Source organism: Spermophilus citellus, assembly GCF_964194105.1.
Source record: "Spermophilus citellus genome assembly, chromosome: 4".
Taxonomy (NCBI): domain Eukaryota; kingdom Metazoa; phylum Chordata; class Mammalia; order Rodentia; family Sciuridae; genus Spermophilus; species Spermophilus citellus.
In genome coordinates this window covers 218669618-218690982 of record NC_138185.1, presented here as the reverse complement: position 1 = coordinate 218690982, position 21365 = coordinate 218669618, and the positions used below count along the sequence as shown (strand labels likewise).

The 21365-nt window shown below is 53.5% G+C and overlaps 1 protein-coding gene across 1 annotated transcript in view; it reads right to left on the bottom strand.

Moving 5' to 3' along the window:
* Positions 1–21365, bottom strand: part of LOC308648360 (uncharacterized protein C14orf132) — a 37844-nt gene that overhangs the window by 15711 nt on the left and 768 nt on the right. The window lies entirely within an intron of this gene.

Sequence of the window (21365 nt, the reverse complement as noted above, 5' to 3'; positions counted from 1 at the left end):
CATCCCCTGGCTAAGCAACACCTCCTGAGCAAGAAACTTTCTGGGTCTGGTGCTGTATCATGTATTCACTGCCCAACAGCCCAGCATAAGATGGGGAACTGAGGCTCAGAGAGGTATAGGCACTTCCTTGAGCTTGCACAGCTCAGAAGTGACTGGTTAGGAACCCAACTCCAGATCCCCACACTGATTTACTCTCACAACTAACAAAATATTTATTACATTACATTACATTAATCACGTCACAGGACATTGCTACATTGTGTCACTTGTCTTTCTCAGAGACTGTGAACTCTTAAGGGTACACGATAAGTCTAAATTCTCCTTAATTCTGGTGCCTAACACATCTACTTACCTAAAGTAGATGCAGCAAGCATTTTTACGAAAATGTCTGTTTGATTAACTGCTGTGAACTGAGCTACCTCGTGCAGCACACACTTGGAGGAGGTGTGCACCCAACCTGCATCGGCCACAGAAGACGCAGAAGAATCAGGGTATTTTTGGAAAACCTGAGAGCATTACAGAATTAAGAGGAAAAAGCAAATTCACTCCTTTTGAGTCTGTTGCCATAGTAACTGAGCGGGGACGCAGCAAGAGAAGATGCTGTCTCCACAGAGCACGTCACCTCTGATTACCAACGAGGAAGGGAACATTTGCCCTGGGGACACAGAGATGCTGGACGGGACCTGTCCTCCAGTCCAGCCCACGGCCCACAGCGAGAGCGGAGGGGGGATCTGGGGACCCACAGCTTGCTTCAGAGGCTGTGGTTGAGAACCTCAGGGAGAGAGTGCCCGGAGCAGCTCCGACGACTTGGCCTGGCCGCACCTGACCCCCTATAGGTGGTGGCTCCTGCCAGACTCACTGGGTGTCAATGGTTGAGTAAATACAGGGCAGCTGGGAGCTAAAGCTTCCCCTTTAAGGCTGGGAAGGCTGCCACACATTGGCACCTACTGCACCCACCCCCCGAGGTCCTGGGCATCCCTGAGGTGTCCCTGTGGTGGTGGTATCCCCTGAATCACCTTGGATTTCCTCTCCTGGTGCAGAGGTTCCAGGCCACAGGATCAGGGTGGGAAGCTCAATGGTCATTGCTGGTTAGCTCAGGGACAGAAGAGATATTAAACTGAATGCCGGGGACACAGGCTGGAAGTCAGAGGTACGGAGAGAAAAGCACTAGATGCTTACTTTGGAGAGGAGAGAGAGGAGAGAGAGAGAGGAAAGAGAAGATAAAAGAAATAAAAACTGAGCCACTGTCCATCAGAGGGCATGCAGTCCCAGTGCAGAGGGGTGGGCGTTGGCACCCCCAGGGCAGCTGCCTCCCTCCTCAACTGAGCAGAACAGTTCCCAGCAGGAATCCAGCCTCGGTGACAGTAGAAGACCAGCTCTGCTGGGGGCGCACACCTTCTAGAGCGCTTCCAGGTGGACCGGCTGTGCTCCCTGTCCACAGGGGACACCTGCGTGAGCAGCCAGAGGAAGGAGCAGAGGTGGCCGTGGCTTGCTGACCCGAGCTGGCTCTGGACACGTGGCCTGGCTCACAGTTATTCCCTGGGCCCAGCTGGTCGGCAGCCAGAGAAGCTGCTGCTCAGGAAGCCACGGCCGAGCCCTGGCCTGGGCAGGGCGGAAGGAGCCCGCTGGGACCAGCCAGGGCCCAGAAGATCAAGGAAGCTGGTGGCGCTGGGCAGATCCCTGCCAGGAGCAGGCTGCTCAGTGGAGTGGGCCTGACCCGAGTCCCAGCGAGGAAGAGACCTTCCAGGAAAGCGAGTCCAGAGGGGAATGCGACACCGGAGCTCCTCCAAACAGAGGAGGCCACGGCTTCCCAGGCCTCTCCGCCCTGCTCCGGGGGGCAGCCATCCATGTGGGATGGCCTGCTGGGGTGCGGGACTTGGCAGGGGAAGAACCTGAAGCCAGGAGCAAGGGAGCAGAGACCTTGTCCCACAGTGGCAAGTCAGCGCTGCGGCCGGACCCCTCAGGTCTCTGCTCACCAGACTCAGGCAGGATGTCCCTGCCCATCCCCCTCCCGGAGGCATCACATGAAGATCCTGCATTTTAGGTGGGAAAGATCCTATTTGTTGTGTGTACCAACGCCCATGAAGATCCTGCATTTTAGGTGGGAAAGTCCCCTCGTGTGGTTCTGGATAGGGAAGGACCATGCGGCCTCCTGATACTATGTGTGGTGCACACAGCAGACACTCAATAAATGCTCACCAGTAAGCTGATGTTATGCTCCATAAGTAACCTGCCTGTTGGAAAGAAAATCATCACAGAAACAAGATCTTATTCTTCCTGAGTGCATTTAGGGTACCCAAGGGCTAATGAGGTAGGGGCACCCCAGAGAAGGGGGCGCTTGCCAGCCCAGGAGTGAAGACAGTCACTCGAAGACTCAGCCGAAAGCCCTCATCCAGCCCCAGCTGCGAGGTGGAAAAGGGACCTGGGCCCACACCTGGAGGGTGGCAGGGAAGTTCCTAGGCAGTGGCTTTCCAAGCACATGAGCCTTTCCAGAAGTTTTGGGGGCAGCCAGGCAGGTGGGGGTCACAGACCTGGATGAGCTTCCTCTGAGGAAGACAGCGCAGTGACGTGTGGAGATGTGTGGGTGGCTGTGATCTCTACGTCCACTTTTGCACTAGGCAGGGAGGGTGGGGGAGTAGGAAAGGGAGACAGAGACCCACCGCTCCTCTCCGCCCGCTTGCTGTCTTGATTGACAGGGAGCAAGCCGAGATGGTGACGCTCATGTCACGGCTGAGATGGGGAGGAGCAAGGCAGGACTCACTCCAGGGTGCAAAGTCAGGCTCTGTCCCCTGATGGTGGCAGAGCCACAGCTGTGCTGCTAGGAACCCATTCTCTTTTCTTGACCCGTGGGCCAATGTCTCAGCTGCCAGGAGAGCAGGAGTGCCACCAGCAGGCCCAGGAGGAGGCGCGCATGGGCAGATGAGGTGCTACCGGCCAGGCCAGCGCTCTGACTTCTAACCCGCAGGAGGCAGAGGGAGGCGAGCCTGGGCAGTGTGATCAGCCCCTCACTAAGTCCGAGCCTAGTGAGGAGGAGAGTTGGGAGAGTTGTTCCCTGGAGCACAGGAGGGAAAGCTGCGCGTTTCTGCTCCCTGTTCTCTCTAAATCTTGCCCCCACCCCCCCCACCCCACCCAAGGCAGCATCTGTAACATGGTGGCCGCACTGTGGGGAAGGAGTGCAGGAGAGAAAGCCGAGTCCCTCCCACACACACCCTCACTGTGCCCCCAGGGGATCAGACCTACTCCAGGCCCCAGATGTCCACCACAGGAACTCTAGCAATGGCACTCCTGGTGGCCACACCTGCCATTTGTCACACACTTAAACAAGTAGCTCCTTAAGTGAGTTTTTATAAAGTGGAATAACGTGGGTGATATGTATGCCCTGTGGCTTCAGAGAATACCAACCCCAGCCCTTTAAGAGGGGACCTGTGGGGACAAGGGGCTGGGCCACCTGCCTTCTGTGTCCAACTTGGCCACCAAGGAGCTGTGTGACTGTGGACCAACCCTTCACCCTCTCTGGGCTTTACCTTTGTCATTTGTAAAATGGGGATGGTGCCTCACCAAGGTGCCAGAAAGATGGTTTAAGGACCTGGCACAGTGAACATCACCAGGTTTTGAGCAGAGCCCAGCACAGGCAGGGGATGATTTCCTAAGCCACCATGATTTTAGCATTGGTTCTGGTAGCAGTGGTAGCTGTGGTGGTAGTAACTTTACTTTTACTATTTGAAGAAGGTGCCTGTTCTGGAAATAACCTTTTCAAATTTAAGAATCATGAGCTTACTATCGTCCTTCCAAATCAGGAGCCCGTAGTGGGTGCGCACAGGGCGAGGGAGACAGCCGGGCAGTGCTGGGGGAAGGTGAGTACTCTGCCCAGCCCCTCTCGTCCTGGATCCTCAGGTGTCTGAAGCTGGATGGGAGCTCCTGCCTCAGGGTGCAGACAGGCTGCAGGGGGCCGGGGGATGCTGGGAGGAAACCCAGCAGGTGGTGAGGCAGGAGGAGAAAGATGGTGACACAGGACACAGCCCTGTGACTGCGTGGCCCTGAACCCAGCCTGTAGTGGGGGGGGGAGGGGGTGCAGAGGTCGAACACATCTGCTTGCTCAGCCTTGACCTGCCCCTCTGCTGGGCTGCCAAGCACCAAGCCCTGGTGCTCCCCTCCCTGGGCAAAGCAACCGGGCTTGCTCCATGGGGTCCACACTTGTGCGAGAACCACTGTCACTCCAACTGAAAGTGGAGACGGTGGCTCTAGAGGCAAGGACCTGCCACAGGTCCCATGGCAAAGGCAGAGGATGCCACCCCAAGTGCACCTCCTCTATCTTGATGCACAGGTGACTTCACACCAGCCCCATGTCCCAAGATAGAAGATGACGCAGAAGAGTTGGCAAAGTCACCTACATAAATGACGCACAGCAGTCGGGCAGTGAGGAGCACACAGGAATGTTGCAGAGAACATTCTACACAGGTGGCCGGAAGGGAGGGCAGCATCCTGGTGTGCAGGGTGCAAGCATCAGGCTTCACAGGAGAGGAGGTCTGACCTGCCCAGCAGTGGGGGCATCCTGGGGACAAAGCACTCAAAGTTTGGGTGCAAATGTCCAAAGAGAGCTGTGTGCATCTCAGCTTGGCTGAAGGGGGGGCCAGGAAGATGTGCTGGGGCCTGGGCCTAGAGACCCTGGGCCTCAATTTCCTCATCAGGAGAATGGAAATGACGAGAGCATTTCCCAGTGCCTGGCTCATAGCAAGAGCTCGATGCGTGTCAAGCTGCATCATTATTACTCTTCATTTTATTTGCAAAGCTGTCTGCACATGTTTGCAGATCCACCAAAGGCACTGGAGGGGCAGGTGTTACCAAGTCCCATTTCAGGTATGCAAACAGAGTCATGTCGTGCCTTTCTCAGGACACCCAGTCTGGACATGGCAGATCCTGGGCTGGGGAGCCGCAGCCCCCCAGGTAACCTGTGGCCTCCCCACATGGAAGCAGTTGGCTGCAGCCAGTCCAGGCTGGGCCGGTACTCAGAATTCTGTGAAGACCCTTCCTTCCAACTCCCCTCCCTCTAGATGGGTCAGGAGTGAGCAGAGCCAGGTGGCTGCTGAGTCTCGTCCCCAAAGCTTTCTGTCTAAGAGCACAGACTGTGGGTGCATTCCCAGCGCTGCCTGTTCATCCCTACCGCCTGCACGGGTGTGCTGTGTGCGTGGGATAATCTCCATGTTAGCTTCAAACAGAAGCCGTGGCCTCGCATCTGCTTTGCCCGCCAACGCTCTCAGAGCCGGTGAGGGTTCGGGCCTTTCAAGGTCCCTAGTGTGGAGTGGCGGTAGACAGGGAGCCCCCTGGGAGGCCAGATGAGGGCCGCAGTTTTAAATAGGCCAATGTGGACAGATGCTTAAAGCCAGGAGTCTGGATGCTGGGAGCCAGGAGGAGGGGAGGGGCCCATGGTGTCATTGAAGAATGGCCATCAGGAGCCAAAGAAGTGCTTCTGGGTAAGAGCTATGCAAAACAGCAAGCCGCTCCTGGAGACGCAGAGTGACAAGCCAATGGTGTGAGGCCCTGGAACCACTGGCGGGTGGGAGCAGGGGAGAACCAGCGGGGTGCAAGTTCACACCCCACTTCCACCACTCAGTGCCCCTCCCCCTCTTGGGGCCTCTGTGGCTTCACGGAAAAACGTGCCTAACTGTGCTAGCCAGCACTGGGTCACTAGGACATGCATCCGAGATGACCAACCCATGAGGGGCAAGGTAATGGCTTACGGTTTTGGAGGTTCACATTGCTTCTGGGCCTCTGTTGGGGACAGCCCATCAGGGCAGTGACTGAGGGGCAAAGCCAAGACACTCAGCTCATGACTCTGGGAAAGAAAGAGGAAGGGGCAGGGCTTCCCCTGTCCCCTTCAAGGGCACATCCCCAGTGACCCTAAGACCTCCACCCCCTCAAGTTTCCACACCTCCCAATACAAGGCCTGGGGACATCAAGATCCACACATAGCAACTGTGATTCCCACCTCAGAACATGGTGCCATGCAGAGCCCTCAGAGGACCCGGCCTGCAGCCAGAGGCGGGTGTTACCAGGGCCACAGTCCCAGTGTCCAGAGGGGCCATGGCACACGGAAGGGGAACGCCAACCCCTGTAACATGAACCGAGGGGAGGAAGGCACCTCCCGCTCCTCTCTGGGTGGACCCAGGCAGTGGGGACTTCTGACAGGCCTGTGTGCTCCACCCCAGGTGCCTCTCGGCACTGCTCCCTTTTCCTGACCCAAAGTACCAGAAGTGGACTCTGCCTGCAAGGGCCCAGCAGACGTGGCTGGTCAGCAGACAGCTGAGAGGCCCCTTCACAGAAGACACTGCTCCTTCCGGGGTTGCTTGGCAGAAGGTAGTCTGCTGACGGCCCAGTCCACGCTGCAGGTGAGACGCTGGGTGGTCTGAGCTCTGTTGGCCTAAACCACCCACTGGAGGTCCTGAGTGCTGGGCTCTGCATTGAGGGGAGCGCTCACAGCTTCAGCCATGGGCGCTGTCCATCTGTGGGTGCTGCTGTCACACAACACCACAGGCTGGTGGTTTATAAACTACAGAATTGAATGTCTGACGGTTCTGGAGGCCAGGGAGGCCAGTCTGGGATCCAGGTGCTGGCAGGTCTGGAGTCCAGGGAGGGCTGCTCTGCTTCTGAGAGGGCATCTTGTGGCTGCAGCCTCCAGGGGATGCTGTGTCCTCACAGGGCAGTAGGGACAGAAGGACAATCCTCCCCCTCAAGCTGTTTAATGAAACACTCATCCGTTCCTGAGGGTGAGGTCCTCATGGCCTAATCACCTCTCAAAGGCTCCATCTCTACCTGCTCAGCATGTGTTGAGGGCCACACTGCACCCTCCAGCAGCCCTGCATGTGGCCCCCTGCACACTGCCCTGTGTCCCTTGGCCTCAGCCAGGGCCCTGTGTTTGAGTGACCTCATACTTGCTCCGACCCTGACTAGAAGGCCTTTCTGTAAGGCCAGCAGCCCTGCTGACCAACAACCTTGGAGCTGACGGAGGCCGGAGCACCCACCAGGTCCCACACCAGGCAGGACAATCAATGCTTTTGCCAAACATCACCAGAGACATGACGAACTGGTCCCACTGGCAGATGAGATGCAGAGAAATCATGTGAGTTGCCCAAATCACGTACAACCCACTAAAGAGAACTTGGAACAGGGTTTCTGACCTCGATTCCGGGTCTTTTCCCACCTCCCTGTGAGACAGATCCTCCACAGCCCCCCTCTGCAGGCCAAGAAACGGAAGCCAATGCAACATGCCCACAGGCTCTGCTCCCTGGCCTGCTCGGCACACGTGCACCTTGTCCCTCCTCACAACCCCCCAGGCAGGAAAGGTCACTGTCCCCACTTCACAGGAGAGGAAGCTGGGCCTCGGGGCATTGGGACGTGCTTGGGCCTTGCTGCTGGTTCCAAACTCAGGGATGAAGCCAGGTCTTTCCAGCTGTGCATGTCAAACCCCTGCCTGGTGCTTCAGGAGGCCCTGGCTGCAGCCCAGGGAGGATGCTGGTCCTAAAGGTCACTCCATAGGGAGCGGCACTGTTAAGACCAAGAGCAGGTCTCTGGAGGGGCAGCTCCAGGCTCCTCCCCTCTCAAGCCCAGCAGGTACCTTGGGCCGTGCTGTGCTCCCCACTCCGGGGACTCAGAGGGTCCCGCTGCTCAGGTGCCTGACACCTGGCTGCCAAGGGCCAGCAGCCTGCAGAACCAGCTCCCCCCCGAAGCTGCCTTGGCTCAGCTTTTCCTAATCAGACCCCTTCGGGGACAGGTGGCGCTTGACCGAGCAGAGCAACCACTGGAATGGCAGCATGATGCTCCCCTGAGCACGCCTCGTGTGCTGGAATGTTCCAAACATTCCGTGCTGATCTCTCCTTTCCTTCTTCCTTAAATCCCAGGAGGTATGTTCTTGGTGACAGATGAGAAAACGGAGGCCCAGAGGTAACACCTGGTCTCGGAGCCCAGAGGGTCACCACTGGCCAGTGGCTCAGGCCCAGGACGGTGGTTCTGCCCCATGTGTCAGGGAGGGCCAGATCCCTTAGAGGACTAGGCCAGGTGAAGGTGGAAGGGGAGACTCAACGCCAGAAGGATGGCCCCACATCCCCGTGACACTGGGTCTACAGGAGGCTGAGGCTCTGGAATGGGAATCATGCTCCCTCCACAGCTGGAGGCCTGCGGATCCAGGGGTCAAGGAGCTGGCTCAGGATGCCGTGGCTCGGGGCAGCCGGCAGAGAGGCAGCTCAGCCCTGAAGGACAGATATACATAGATGAAGAGGAGACGGTTCTCACTGTCCCTCAATCCTGCACCGGTAGCCTTTGCTCTGGACTCTTTTCAGGAGGCTTGTCTGGTCAACAGCCATGAGAGAGCTGCGTCCCCCCCTGGGCGGACTGCACGCGTGTTTCCTGACCAGGGTGACGGAAGCCATCTCTCTCCCTCGTGGGCACAGGCTGGGCAGGTTTGCTCGCTGCCTCCTGTAGAAGAGTGGGTTCCTGAGCTGGAGGAACCCCAGCTGCCACTTAGACCCACTGTGTGCCCAGAACCCACCTGCTGCTCTGGCACCCCAGGGACTTGTGGTGCAGAGGGCGTTAATGTGGATCCAGCTCTGCGCTGGCTCCAGGGTGAGGAAGGAAGTCCTTAGTCTAAGCGGGGGCGGGGCTGGGGAGTCTCTGGTCTTTTGTCAGCGTGGGAATTGGGCCAGGCTGACCAGCAAGCAGGGTTCACCTCAGATCTTTCTCAGTTCTTGATATATCTGCACGAAGACTCAAAATCATCAGCTGTACAAACTCCAGACGGGAGACCTGGCTGCACAGCAGCACTCAGGAAACACAGACCGCTCAGGAGATTAGGTGGAAGTGCCGCAGTACACAGGCATGCTTTGGCTCTCACGGACCACATTAATGAGTGTATCAGGGCTAGATTCAAGGAGGTGGTAGATTTTCCCATGTATCATGTCTAGACCAGAGCCTGACCTGATGAAGATTCTAAAGAGAATACTCACTTGGGAAAAGAGTTGAGGGAAATCCTCACATTTAGTCCAAAAGGGATGATGTGGTCGGAGGACACAGGGTGACCATTCTAACACAATAACCACTGGCATTTGTGCAGTCCTGTCCACTTGTACTCATGTATGCATGAGCGTGTGTGTGTGTGTGTGTGTGTGTGTGTGTGTGTGTGTGCATTAGTGTGTGTGTGTGGTGCCGGGGATGGACCCAGGCCTCGTGCACACTAGGCCAGTGCTCTCCCAGCCCCAGTTTGCACTCCCACATCCGCCCTCTCACTGGGCTCTTCTGCCGGCCCCATGAGCAGCTCCCACTTAACAGACAGGGAAACTGAGGCTCTAAGAAATGGAGCATCTCGCTGCCCATCACGAGGGCAGGGCCAGGCCTGGAACCGAGTCCTCCTGCTTCCCCTCTCAGGTGGTCCCCATCACCTGGGTCACAGGACAGGCTGCAGTGTGCAGGAGGACTAGACTCTGGGCTCAAGACAGGAGGTGACGGTGAAACCTGCCAACCTAGGGCCACTTAGGAGCTGTCCCCTCGTGTACTTGGGCTCAGAGTCCCGGGGCCTATGGCAGCTCATCCCAACTGGCACCATCCATTGCACAGCTGAGCACACCCAGGCTTGGAGCCAAGAGGGGACTTCCCTGGCCACACAGCAGCAGGGACACATTTGAGCCCAAAGACACCTGCCTCCAGTGGAAGTCTCTTTATGTGAGGGGACAAGCCCTGTCCCTGAAGACATGGTATGGCTGTAACTGATCAGAGGCACTGCGAGGCTTCTGGGGGGCCAACCAGGAGACCACCAGCTGCTGCTGAGCTCCACCTGGGACTCCGGGGGTGCAGGTGGCATGGCCAAGGCCACAGAGGAGAGTCTCTGCCTTACGCGGAGCCTGCCAGTGCCTCAGCCAGCTTCCTGGGGCTGGGGGAGTCAGGGTCTTGCTCGCCCTCTGCCACCATCCCCAAAGACTCAGTCAAAGTCAGTATTTACTGGACCATCAGGGAGAGCAGGGGCTCTGGTAGTTGTTCTCCAGTGTCATTAGTGCCCACAAAAAGTGTCACTGCCCCATACGCGTGCTTGTCAGACGCTAGAGGAATGAAGAGGGCCAGGGAGGGGGCTCTGGAAACGGCTCCATCGTTCCCCGTTCGCTTTAAAGAGCAAGATGTCGGTGGCATGTCCAGTGAGGTGCAGAGAATCCTGGGACAGCCTTTTAGCCTTGGAGGGCCTCTGAACAGGTGGCCAACGTCCCACTTTGCCTGGGACTGTCCCAGTTCAGCACCGAGAGTTCCCAGTCTTGGAACCCCTCAGGCCTGGGTGGTCTTTCTGAGTCACCGTTTGACAGTGAATCCCAAGTGGTCAGCAAGGTCAGCTCCGACTCCAAGTCCAAGTGCTGCTGTTGATCACCACAGGGACTTGCACGTGTCCAACTCTCTGTGCTCCACTCTCACTGGGACGTGGGCAAGACCATAGGGTCACACAAGGGGACTCTGCAGAGGAGGACGTGAAATGGACGCCTGGTAAGTGTTGGGCCTGGCACGTGGCACTCTCTGCAGGGGGGCCGGGGTGTTGGGGACTGTGCAGCTTGAGGACTACGTGGGGACATGGTGTTGGTGGGAACTGGTGGCCTGGCAGTCCCTGTGGCTCATGTATGCCATCTGCCCTCCTCCCCCGTGGGTGGGGCTCTGCCACCTGCCTGGCTGCCCGAGAACGATGCTCTGAGCGTTTCCATCTCCACAGTGTTGGTGAGGGAGGTCCAAGGGGACCAAGGCCGGCAGTGGCTTCTCTCTGGCTTCCCCGCACCCCCACACAGCCCATCTGCATGGCTGGCCCTGCCTGATTGACTTGGTGATTGGGAGACGCAGGGGGCCACCAGAGAGGAGAGGACTGGCAGGAAGTCAGGAGGAGGGAGGGGACGTGGGCAGCACCATGTGGCTTGGCCAAGAGAGACGGTGCACAGGGCCTGGGAGTGGGCATTAGTCGGCCCTCAGGCCTCCCTCAAAGCTGCCAGAAGCCAAGTCCTACAGCATTTCTGATCAGCTTCCAGGGGTCCATGCTGGGGAGACAGATGGGGGTACTCTTGCAGTCTCAGGGGACAGGCAGGGTCCCAGCTGTTGGCTGAATGATTAGTGGCTACACTGAGTGGGCCTCAGGCTGCAGCAACCTGCCCACCCCCTCACCTCCTTCCTTCTGGGGAATAAGGCTTCCCAGGATCCAGGTGTTGAGAAGAGGTCTGAAGAGACCCAGTCAGGTCACCAGGGGCCCACCTCTGGCCACCAGCCTGCAGAGCCAACACCGGGATCATGGAGGGGCTCCCTAGATGTCTCATGGATGTCCTGGCCCAGGACACTCAGGACCAACCCAAGGGGCAATGGAGGCCAGAAAGGAACTGGGTCCGTCTACGTGCAGTGGGGCTGGCGCCTGGTCCCAGCTCCCCTGTGAGGTAAGCTGAGCTTGTCCGTGCAGAGGGGTGAGGAGCACAGCCCCTGGACCTCACAGAGCTCAGTGGGGAGAGGAGGGACAGCGCGGAGACCCAGGTCAAGGGTTACGTTCCCTTTTCACAACAGGAGAGAGAGGAGGGCTGGGCTGAGCTGCTGAAAACACAGGTTTCAGAAAATTCTGCTTCCAGCCAAGACAGAGTGACAGGGACTGGGTTTACCCTCCCCATGAAACAACTGCAGGAACGATAAAACATAGGAAAAGGGTTCTCAAGACGCTGGACACCAGGCAAGACCCTTGAGAGGGAGGTATAAACAAGGTGAGTCCCCCAGGGGATCGGCTCTCGGCCTGGGGAAGGTCTCAGACGGTGGGGTGGGGAGCAAAGGCGGGGCTTCCCAGGTTGATGGAATGGAGCTGAGAGCCCAGTGGAGTATGGAGAGGGGCCGGCTGCACCAGGAGAACCCAGAGGTCTGCAGAGCGCTGCTTCGTCTTAGCAGTCGACAGCTAATGAGTGTGGGTGTGTGCAGAAAGGAACAGGGAGACGCTCACCCTAGAGACGCCAGGGACCAGGGCCCGCTGCACACACAAGGCCAGAAATAGAGCCTCCTTCACCAGCCATTTGGCAAATCTCAAAATCACAGGGCACTGGCAGAATACTCCAAATGGCCTTGCCTCAGGAGTGCAGAGTAATGGCTCTGGACCTGCCTAAGGATCCTTAAAGCAACCCCTAAAAGGATCAAACTGTTCCCAAGAAAGAACTCATCTCAGGACAAAGCTCAAGCAATTCACAATAGCTAGACTGTGGAACCAACCTAGATGCCCTTCAATAGATGAATGGATAAAAAAAAATGTGGCATCTATACACAATGGAGTATTATGCAGCACTAAGAAATGACAAAATCATAGAATTTGCAGGGAAATGGATGGCATTTGAGCAGATTATGCTAAGTGAAGCTAGCCAAGCCCTAAAAAACAAATGCCAAATGTCTTCTTTGATATAAAGAGAGCAACTAAGAACAGAACAGGAAGGAAGAGCATGAGGAAAAGACTAATAGTAAACAAAGACGAATGGGGGGGGAGAAAGGGAGAGAGAAGGGAAAGCATATGGAAATGGTAGGAGACCTTCAATGATACATAAAATTATAAGAGGTTATGAGGGGCAAGGGGGAGGGGGGAAAAAGGGGAGAGAATTGAACAACAGCAGAGGAGGTAGAGAGGGAAGATGGGAGGGGAGGGGAGGGGAGGGGGGATAGTAGGGGATAGGAAAGGTAGCAGAATACAACAGTCACTAATATGCCATTATGATATTGTGAGTATGTAACAGTTGTGATTCTGCAATCTGTATCTGGGGGTAAAAATGGGAGTTCAAAACCCAGTTGAGTCTAATGTATGAAAGACGATATATCATGAGCTCCGTAATGTTTTGAACAATCAATAAAAAAAAAGGAATATTTATAAGGGAATCATAAATATCTCGCAGGCAACAAGGTAAAATTCACAAAGCTTGGCCTCCAGTCAGAGGCATCAGGAATGCCAAGAGCAAGAAAATACGAGCCTTGTTTGGAGGAAAGGCAATCCATCAAACTAATCCAAACCTGACGCCAATGTAGAAGTGAGGGACAGGGCATGAAAACGGTTGTTCTAACCCTATTCCATGTGTTATAAAAGCTAAAAGAAATAAGGAACACATTAAGAAGAGAACAGAAGATATTTTTTAAAAAGACACAAAGGAAATGCCCAGAGATGACAACTCCAATGTCTGAGATCAGGAAAGCACTGGGTGGGACGGACAGCCGTTTTTTTAGATGCTGCAGAAGACAAGGCTGGTGAAGCTGAAGGTGGGTCAACAGCAACCACCCAAACGAAATGCAAGAAGAAAGAACAATTAGAAAGAAAGAAAGAACAGAGCGTCTGTGAGCAGCAAGGAGACCTCAGGCAGCCTACCTCATATATAAAAAATCTTCAGAGGAGATGAGGGAAACATAGGAACAGAAAAACCCCTAAATATGATGCAAAGCACAAATTCACATACGCCTCTCTAAACCTCAAGCACAAGGAATACGAAGAAGACTGCATGAAGGCACATCACAATCAAAGTGCTCAAAGCCAGCAACAAGGGGAAAATCTCAAAGGCATCCGGGGGGAGGGGGAGACACACTGTATTCAGAGGGAAAAACATAAGGACAGCAGCAGCTTTTTTACCGCAGACAACCCAAGCAAGAAGGTGGAGCAGTATCTTTAACGAACTGCAAACTTGGAACTCCGTGTCCAGGTACAAGTGTCTTTCCAACATGAAAGCAAAGAAGAAATTGGCTTTTTTTTTTTTTCAGGCATACAAAAGCTGAGAGAATTCACCACTTGCACTTCTGTAGCACAAATCCTGCAGCAGAAGGAAAATGATAACAGAGAAATGTGAATCTACAGAAAAGAATGAAGGGCGTGGAAATAGCAGCCACATGGGAAAATAGATAAGGTTCTCTCCTTATTATTGCAATCATTTGAAAGAAAATTGACTTCTAACAAAGATAATAACAATGTAGCCAGAGGCTTTTAATTTATGTACAAATATATGTGTAACAACAATAGCACAAAAACTGAGAGGGGAGAAAGAGAAATAGATTACGTAAATTTCCTACAATATGTGAAGTGATAAATAGCATCACTTGCAGAGATAACATCAGTAAAAGTTAAAGATCTATATTATAAATTCTAAAGTCACCTGTAACATAATGAAAGAGACATGTCTAATAAGCTGTTGGAGGAGATAACAGAAAATTAAAACTTTCACAAACTAAAAGAAGGAAGGAAGAGGAAAAGGAGAACAAAGAACAAATGGAAAAAACAGGAAATAATATGATAGACAATATATGGAAACCCAGTCATATCAGTAATTACATTAAACGTAAATGGTTTAAACACTTCAATTAAAGGGCAGAGATCATCAGACTGGATTTTTAAAACAAGCTCTTGAAAAACAAATGTTCACACAAAAGCCTGCATGTGGATGTTTACGGCAGCTTTACTCACAAATGCCAAAACCTGGAGGCAACAAAGAGGTCCTTCAATAGGTGAATGAATGAGTAAACTGGTACATTAAGAAAATGCAATGTTATTCAGTATTAAAAAGAATGTGCTCTCCAGCCATGAAAAGACATGGATCAAACTTATGTGCACTCTACCTAGTGAGAGGGGCTGACCCGACAAGGCTGCAGACCATGGTTCTAATTGTATGACACTCTGGAAAAGGCAAAACTATGGGGACAGTAAAAAGACAAACCAGAGCTTTTGGCCGGTGCCAGTGGGGAGGGAGAGATCAACAGGCAGGGAACAGAGGTGTTTTAGGGCAGTGGAAATACTGTGTGATACTACAATGGTGGAAACATGTCATCATACATTGTCGAAGTCCACAGTCTGTCCTACACCAAGAGTGAGCCCTCCTGTGAACTGGGGCTCTGGGTGAAACCCAGGTGTCCATTCATCAGTTGTAGTACCTATGCCACTCTGGTGGGGGTTGCTGAGTATGGGGATGGCTGTGCAAAAAGGAGGGGTATATATGGGTTTGTTGGGCAAATAACTTGGGAAAATATATATTTGTAGGGCAAATATCTTGGCCTCTTTAGACCTCAGTTTTCTCCCCTCAGTTTTCTCCCAAAGCTCTTATTCCTTGGGTTGTTATGATTTAGAGACACTGTGTGTACTGTTCAAAACAGGGTGTGCCTACTCCCCACAAGGGCAGCCACAAGGGGAAGGCACAGAAGAGGGCGTGAAGGAGCGGGAGGAGTCTCCATCCTCTCAGGTACAGGAAGCTGGGGCTCAGCGCACAGTAGGGCAGCATGCACAGGCCCTGCAATCCAAGCACTCGGGCATTCACGGGAGACTCACCGGCCTCCTCCAGGCACCCCAGCTCTCTCAGTTCTCCAGAGCCTGGATCTCAGGTCAAATGTCTGCAGTCTTTAAATGCTATCTAGAAATTTGGTCTAGAAAAAGTTTCTGCAGGGCTGGGGATGTAGCTCAGTAGCAGAGCACTTGCCTAGTATGTGCAAGGCCCTGGGTTCAATCCCCCTAGAACTGTCAAAAACAAACAAACAAAAAACTTTCTACAGATTTTTACTTCTTCCTTAGCTGCTCATTACATTCCTGCAAAAATATAGCTTTATACCCTCTTCTGAGGCAGGTCTAATTAGAAAGATAAAATATTTAAATCTTTTTGATGGGAATTTAAAGAAGTCAGGCCCTTCAGCTACAAACATCTGAGATAATAGACAATTTGTATTTTAATGATAATTCTTGCTTTGTGAAAACATCATCTAAGTCACAGATGGCCAGGCTCCCTGGAATTTTGTTTTTCTGGGAAGTGGCCTGTTTGTCTGGGGATGGGAAACTTCTGCTGGTTTCTTGCAGATCTGTCAGAGCCATCTCACAGGCCCTGGAGTGTAGCTAAGAACTGTTCAAGAGATAAGAGAATCGCCTCTCCAATGCTGCCTGATGTCTTTTGTGTTTTTCTCCTCCATGAAAAATAATTAAAATGCAAATTAACCGCAAGTCTCCCGAGATCCTGGTGTGAGGCATAGGGGACTGGAGGGGACATACCTGCATCTCAGCTCTGATTCCATTCACGAGGCCTCCTCCACGTTATGGGATGCTCACTCTTTTACCCTGCCCTCTACCTCCCAAGGCCAAGGTTCTGGCAGGCAGACTGAGGACAGACATGGGGGCACTTCTGGCTCCTCAAACCCAGAAAGCCTTTCTGGACCTGCCAACGTGGGGCTCAACCATAGGAAAGTGTCTTCTATAGGTCAGAAATGGTCAAATATCTGCAAATATCTGCAATTGCTGATTTGTCAGCCTAATATATAATGGCCTCCTTCCTTAGTAATAACTGACCTCTCTTCAGGGCTTGGCACAGTATGGGTTTTGCCAGCTCTGGACAGCCTTGCCCAGCCTAGAGATAAGCCACTGGCGGCCCCAGGATGAAGCCAGCCTGCACATGTTCTGTCTGGTCCATTCAGTAGCCAGTCCAGAGAGCCACCTCCACTTCCCTGTCCCTCCTGGACATTCACAGTGCTTTGCAGCAGAAGCTGGGCCTGATTCCCCCACCCTCGTGTCCAGGCTCCCCTAGGACTTTCTTGACCAAGAGCATGCGCATTAGTGACACTCTGGTACTTTCAGGGAGAGGTTTTCAGAAGCCTGCAGGTTTTACCCAGGACTGCAGGAACTGATGAAAGCCGGGGCCAAGCAAGAAGTGCAATGACCGAGACCTCCCCTGAGGATGAGAGGCCAGGTGGAGGGAGCGACGAGATTGCCGGGAGGTGCCAGGCGTGTGCCGGAAGAAGGCACTCGCTGGGTCTGGACTCAGTCCCAGCTGCCCCTGCTGATGCCACTAGAGCAGAAGCAATCCATCTAGCAGAGCCCTTCTAGAATTCTTTTCCCACAGAATGAGGAGCAAAACAAGCCACTTAAAGCAACTGAAATAATAAGCCGTAAGTAACTGAAGCAGCCCTCATCCAGGTTGCTTGGTTAAAAATTTCTGATTAAATGCCAACATTAAAAAACCCAGGCTGCACGTGATCATCATGATTTCAGCTTTCCCCAAAGCCAGGAAGCACTGGAGGCCGCCTAGGCCCGTGTGTCCACAGCACAAAGAGCAAGCCGGAGCTCAGCCGTCACTGCCCGAGCCCAGCCCCCGCCCCCGGAGGCCAGGACCCTCTCTCCTGGGCACCACAGCCGCTATCCATCCTGCCCCACTCCATGAGGTCACTGGGCTGGCATCAAGTTCATTGGCTCCCTCTCCCTCCCTCCCTCACCATCTGCACCCCCTTCTTTTGTCAAATGGCTCCTTGTGACCCCCATTCAACAGGACACATGGCTCAAGCCCCTCTGTCTCTGTGCACGCGGTCCCCTCTGCCTGCGATGTCCTTGCTCCTGTGTGTACCCAGCTCAGGTCAACCTCATGCCTTCCCAACTCCTGGGCTGGGTTAGGCGTGTCCACCGGGTCTACCTGCTGGATGCCATTTGGTAGGGCCTGGGTCACACCCCCCACCCAATACTCCATGTGGGTGACTAAATGAATGGCATTTTGTCCCTATTTCACAGAGGATGAAACAGAGGTTTAGGGGAGTGACTGGTTCACTGCCTCTCTAAGACCAGTGGCCATTGATGCAGGAGGAAGGACCCTTGTCCTTTCTGGGTCTTCAGATGCTGTTATGGGTTGATTATGTCCCCTCAAAAGATATATGGAAGCTTAATCCCAATACCTTTGAGTGTGACTGTATTTGGAAACAGTCTCTGCAGAAGTCATCAAGATAAGGTCATAAGGGTGGGCCCTTAGCCAATAAGACCATTGTCCCTAAGAAGACAGACACACGCAGGGAGAGCAGCATGTGGCACTGGAGGCAGACACTGGAGCCACAGGTCCTCAGGCCAAGGAGCCAAGGATCGCAGGCGACACCACGATGCTAGACAGAGGCAGGGAATGGATTCTCTCCCAGGGCCTTCACAGGGACGATGGCCCAGAGGACACCTTGATTGTGGACTTCTGACCTCCAATTAAGTCACCTATTTTTCTCCAGCTGCCCTAGGAAACCCCAGGGAGCTGGTCCGCGGAGGGCCCCGGGCTGCCCAGTTCTTGGTCTGCTCTACAAGGTGGGACTGCAGGGCAGGATGTCCTGAGATGGTAGCAGGTCACCCTGGCTTCCCACTTCCTCTCAGTCTGGACGAGGGGAACAATAAACAACCTCAGCTCCCTCCTGTGGCAGGTGTGGTGGAGGGAGGGAGAGCGATTGCTCGATTTTGGAGCAATTTTACAGGTTCTATTATTCTGGGCCTAAATAGTTTAAGTTGCTGAGTCAATATTGTGTTGGTGGCTTTCAGTGACCACATGACCTTTCATTGGAGAGCCAAGGACCTGTTCTACCTGGGGAGGGAGTGGGGGAGCTCTACTGAATAGGTTTACACTCCAGATCTCAGTCTTGACCCAACTGGGGAAGTACTGACTCTCAACCCCCAAGACTCACCTAGATTGCCATGGAGCATCGGGGTGGGGCCTGGGATAGGGTCGGGGACCCCTGAAAGCCCCCAGGTGATTCTAATTGCAGCAATGTTTGAGAGCTACTGGGTTGAGACTAGTCACCAGAGGGGCTAAGTTTGAGCACTCTGCCACAGGCCTGCTCATTCCACTCCAAGGACATGCTCCTTGTCCCTGGGGTGTTTCAGGGGTGGCAGGAAAAGCAGCTGAGTGTCTCCAGGCTTGGGATGTGGTCCCTCAGGACCTGCAGGCTCTTCCTCAGCCCTGACACAGCCCCATGTCAGGAGGGCACTATGCAGAAGGATTTGGAGGTAACTGATGTCCACCCAAGACATCTAAAAAGAAGTCTTTCGAAGGCTCAGCTTGGACAGGGACTCCTCCTCAAGAAGTTTATGTGCTCTGGGTTTTCCTAAAGCACAAACAGGAATCGTATTTAATAAATATGCAAAGAGAGGAAGCTTGGGCTTGGGGTCACAAGGATATGGTTTCATCCACTTTGTCAGTAATGGGGACAGCATGCAGTCTTGAGCCTGCCCAGTCCTCCAGCTTCCGGCTGCCATGGGACAGAGATTTTCCCAGGGCACTATCCCAGGACATGCCACACCCCTGTCCACAACCCACAATGGCTCCCACTGCAGACTGATGAGAGTCAACTCTTCATCCCCCCAGTCAGCACCTCTGACTTGCCCTGGCCCCTGTCTCCCAGCCCACTGTATCTCCTTCCCCCCTCTCTCTTTGGAGGACTCTGAATATCTCCTGAACTCCCCTCTCCTCGATTCTCCTCCCGGGATGTCTTTACTCCCAGGTCCAAAAATGCCCAGAGATCTAATCCTTCTAAAATCTATTCTCCAAGTCCTGAAGATGTCAGGTGCTCACATTTGACATCTCTCATTCACCATCTTTTCCCGTCTCTCTTCACGTTCTCATCCAATCACCTCAGAAATACTTGCTGAGGGCCTACGACGTGTTAGCCACACTGCTCAGCCTAGCACTCGACCCATTCCCTTGGCTAGGTCTTGGCCTGACCCATCATTTGCCCGATAGTCCATAAGCACCCAGAAAGGAAATCCACATGCCATTCAACTCTGTCCCCCGCACCCCTGTCCCGGTGCCTGGCATGGAGCACTGGTGTCTCCCTGTGGGCTGCCCATGTCGTAGGGCAGGCTGTGCGGGCACGGACACAGTCACACCCAGGGTCCACTGTACACACTAGGGCAGGTAGAGACACTCACTCCAGCCAAGCCCAAGTGCCGCACATAAAGCAGAAATAGCTCCCATCCCGAGGGAGACAACTAGAAAGACCCATGCCAGGAAGCAGTCCTGGAGCACAGCCCCACAAGGGCTCTGAGAAAAGCACCGCGGGAGACCACCTCCTGGGAGGAGAAGAGACCAGCCATCTTGCAGTGTCTGTTTCCTTCATTGAGCCTTTCTCAGGGTGAAGCAGTAAGGTGGAACACCCAGCAGCCTTGCAGATTCTCGCGCCTAGACTGGAAGCTCCATTCTCTTCCTTATAACAATGTGTCCTTGGGTAAATTATTTAATCTCGTCATAAACTTATAAATAAAGTTTGGTATCCTGATCTGCAAAAACAGGGCCTACATCCCAAACTTGTCAGGGTTTATTGTAATACTACATGCCAAATGCCTGGCATCAGGCACACAGTAGGTGCTCAGCAAACCTTTTAACATGCCTTCTATTGGTATGAAAATGTATGTTCCTAGTCCTTGCAGCTAGCAGAGAACGGAGTTAGTAATCAACGTGAAACATATCAGCAGAAATAAATCGACCAAGTGAAATGGGAATTACACACACACACACACACACACACACACAAGAAAACCTAAAAAAGGAAAAAAACCCAACCTCTATAGGTTCTGCCCATAGGTGCTGAAAAGCCTATGTTTATTTTGTCAAGTCACCATAGCAACTGTTGATGCTCCAGCCAGCCCTGGGTTAGCAATGATCAATTTATCTTGTAACCATGGAAACGCCAAGGTTCCCAGGGATCCAGAGGGGAAGGCAGCCACAGACTTGTGTGAGCTCCTCTCCCTCCTCGAAATAAATCCTGGAAAACCCCCTCCGGCAGCTAAATCCACCTCTATCTACAATAGTGATGACTGTTTGCTAGATGGCAATATCTACAAGCACGGATTTAGGAACAGGAAATAGAAAATCAGGCAAAAAAGGGCCAGCAATGCCCATAAGAGCAATTAGCATCACGGAAAACTTGTTAAGAGGCTGGTAAAAGCTGGGCTCTGGATTCCCCGGAGCCAACCTGTGGACTTTGTCCTCTGAATGCCTTGGACTGGGGATCACCCTCCACAATCTGGATTTTGCTGTGATATTTTAAGCAGACTTTCAGCACAGGTGAAGTTTGGGAAAAACAAAGTGTGCCCTCAAACTTCCACCTGGTGAAAGAAAGCATCAGCAGGCAAGGTCCCTGCTATACAGCCAAGAGACTGAGGGGAGCCTGGGTGGCCTACCTGCCCTGCTCTCAACGCAGCCAGCCAGCACAGTCCTGGAAGATGCAAGGTCTGAGGGCTGGACTGGGGTTCATTTTCCCCAGACAAATGGGGCCCTGCCCTGGATGCAGACCAGTCAGCATGGTGGTGAAGCAGTAAGGTGGAAGTTTATGTGCTTCCCCAGGGCCACACGCAGCTACAGAATCAGGGGTTTCTCTTTGTTCTGGCTCAAGAGAGTTAAGGCACAGAAATACAATGAGCACCCAGGCTCAGAACTCAAAGGGCTCTCCAGGAGCCCAGATCAGCGGTCGCGGGAACAGGTCATTAGTCTTCCCTGCCATGAGGAGCCTGTTTGTGTGGAGGGAAGAGTTATGATCGCGCTCCGCACTGAGGGCTAATCAGATTCACAAAGCAAAAATGGGTAAACTGGCCCCTGGGCTTCGAAGCT